Source organism: Arvicola amphibius, chromosome 6 (assembly GCF_903992535.2).
Source record: "Arvicola amphibius chromosome 6, mArvAmp1.2, whole genome shotgun sequence".
Taxonomy (NCBI): domain Eukaryota; kingdom Metazoa; phylum Chordata; class Mammalia; order Rodentia; family Cricetidae; genus Arvicola; species Arvicola amphibius.
The window spans coordinates 12,520,822-12,524,097 of NC_052052.2; positions in this window are offsets into that span (position 1 = coordinate 12,520,822).

Genomic DNA, 3,276 nt, shown 5'->3' on the forward strand with positions numbered 1-3,276 from the left:
CTAGGTGGCAGGGAGCCCATATGTATTGACGTCCCTCAGAGCTGGCAGGCGATGGGAAGCAGAAAGGTATTAATTAGCAGTTATTTGCTGGCAGTGAGATGGATAGAGATTAAGGTGTCGGCCGGCACATCCGTTTTGTAGCAGCCGAGAAGCAGTGGTAAATCAGCGCTATGAATCGATGCTGCGAGAAGGAGATACGTTTTAATCTTATTAGTGGCGTAGCGTTATGGAGCTGAGAGAAGCCTCACTCAAGCCGAGGAGGGGGAGGCTATTGTGCGTGAGAGGTGGGGGATGCCTGATGGGAGGATTCCAGGCAGGGAGTCAGCAGAGGGGCCCTGCCCAGCTTCCTGGTGTCTTTGTCAAGGATTTACCCTTACTGTGTGCCCTTCTGGGACCTCCTCAGGAATGGATGGCTCTGAGTTCATCTGCATGGCCTGGTTGGGGTTTGACTTGTGCACAGGGTTACCCAAGTTCAGGATCAAAGTTAAACTACGTCTGCTTCTTGGTGAAGGACTGAGGCTGAGAGACTGGCTGATGAATGTGGAGGGGATAGGGTTGTGGCCAGAACCGTGGTGGGTATTGGATGCCACTATGAACAGTACGGCCTTCCAACAACTTAGGACAGTGGGCATGTCTGTGTGCATGATTGCAGGTCACGTGTGCATAGCATGCATGCAGAGGTGGGGGGGCAGATGTTGGCAATCACCTTCCATCTTTCTGAGACCCCAACACACTGCATATTCTGAAGTGGCTGGCCCCAGAGCTTCTGGGGATTCTCCTCCCTTTGCCTCCCATTTCACCACAGGAGAAGTGGGGTCACAGTTACACACCACCATGTCCGACTCACACGGGCTCCAGAGATTCAAACTCACAGTCTCACAAAGAGTGCTTAACTCACTGCACCACACACACCCTGTCACGTCCCCTTTCCCCAGGAGAAGAGATGAGGGCTCCCTGTGAATCGGGAGAAGCCATCCAAGGCTTTTCCACTTCTTATGGAATTGGGCACGGCCCCAGAGAACCTCTTGTCCCAGGTCAGGCACAGGATACCAATAATGAGCTTTTGTTCTTTCCTTCCATGTGTCTCAGGAATAGGAGACATACTGCTGGCCCAGGGTTGACTTCCTGACCCCTCTTCTGTACCCAGAGACAAGGGAAGATGTAGCTCTCCATCTCCAGCTACAACTCCCTCATTTATACCTCCTGCTATGAATGTGTCATCTGGATATTGGGTATGGGAATCAGATGCCAGTCTTGACTCCCCCCCCCATCTACCATCTGTGTGGCCCTGGGCAAGTAACTTCACCTCCCTTAGCCTCAGTTTTCCAGTATATAAATGGGAAACAGCTGCCACACGTAGTTGTTATAAAAGTCAAATTAAGTAATTCCCTCACTCACAGAATGGCTCTTTGTAGGGTGTAGCAGTTAGCCATGTGGTGCTATAACAAACAAGCCTTCAGCTGCCCTCAGAGGGCTCACCTGCTGTCTGTTTTTCTGCTCATCCATGGGCCCACTGCAGCTGGCTTTCCTCCATGCAGAGTTGTAGGGATCCAGGCTCTGTCCGCCTAGCAACCCTGATGCCCTTTCCTGCTTTCTGCCCAGTGGAAAAAGAAAGAGAGAAAAGTCTTTCCTAATTATTTGAAGGTTGGTAGCCACATTCTTCTCTTGACCCTTCTGTCACCTGTCACTCCAGGGTGCAGGCTTGGGATAGCAGGAGACAACCTTGCCGAGGGAGGCCATGGGTTTCTGACCCTGCTGTAGTCAGAACCCGACACTTCTCTTTCTGCTGGTTCTGTGTAATGCCAGAGTCTCTGTTGCTTGGACTCATCTGCTTCAGGGTATCTGCTGCCCTAGCGTCCAGCACTGAGAAGGTATAGTGTTTACGCACCATGAGGTAGGCACATGGGCCAGTGGACAGAAAGAGACTTGGCCATTCCACAGGGCCCTGAGGCTCTCCTGGGATTTACTGCCAGTCTGTGACCTTGCGGGGCCAGCCTACCTAAGGACTAGAGAGCCGGAGTCTTGCCTCTGAGTGTGTGTGTGTGTGTGTGTGTGTGTTTGTGCAAAAGGCAGGTCACATGTCTAAGGAGCAGGGTCCTCTGTGAGGACCCTTGGAGAGGTCATTCAACCTGGGTGATCCCAACTTGCTGCAGAGGGGTGGCCAAGGTAGTGGAAGGGACCCCCTCAGTCCTTCCTTGGCAGAACCCTGAAAACCCAAACAGCTCGCCCACCATGTGCCAGCTATGACTACTCCTCTATGTTCTGTTGTGCTTGAGGCCATGGAGGGTGTCGTGGTGGGTGTGGCAGGTGTCCTGTGGTCACCCTCCCACCCAGGGTGTTTCTGGTGGTCCATACTTTATCCTATCCTAGTGGCCAGTAGAACACAGAGACAATTTAGATTAGGCAGGCAGGAGCAGAAGGGGACCCCGGTGACAAGTGAAGTGGGTTCCTCTTCTTTGCCAGGCTGGTAAGAACTTAGCTTTATATTCTTCACCTAAATAGAGCTGTCTCCACCCTGCCGCCCCATAAGATGCAGAGCACTTTTTTGGAGCAATTAAGGAAAAGCATAAATCAGTCCGGGTTTAAAAGCTCCCTCCATCTGACTCTGTGGCTGGCTAAAATTAGCGCCTCCGTCAAGGAGGGGGCAGGGAAAGCAGAGGTTCACCAGGGCTGGGAGTGAAGCCAGCCTTGAGGCCAGGGCTGGAGCAGGGGAGCCGGGGCCACCAGCCCCACCTTACCTCTGCTGACTGGAGCACCTGGGTGTCTGCCTCCAGACCTGGACTTCCCAGATGCCCGCTCTGGGGGAAACTGTGTATACAGAGTGACAGAATGAATTCTCACACGTTTACTGTGTGGCCTTGAGCAAATGGCTCCACCTCTCTGAGCCCACAGTGTCTGCTTCTAACAGCCCTTCCCCATTACGGGATCACATCATGTGAGCAGATGGGCTTTGAGCGAGCGCTGCTGGGCATGGCTGGCTAGGGTGCAGCCTGAGTACCCGGCAGAAATGCTCGGGTGAGAACGCTTTCAGAATTCGGGCTTTGGACTGGCATTGCCTAGTGTGCTACCCTGGAGATGGGACTGGTGTCTAAGTGGTCACTTGGAATTGGTTTATCTCATCTGCATTTTAAACACGGAGCCCACCGGGAGGTTCAGACAAGATCTCAGAGCAGTTCCAGGCACCAGACAAAGTTTTGCAGTGTGGAATTTCCGGCTTATGTCGTCACACACCTTCCAGAAAGTTACAGACCTTGGGGAATCTTGGACTTTAGGTTT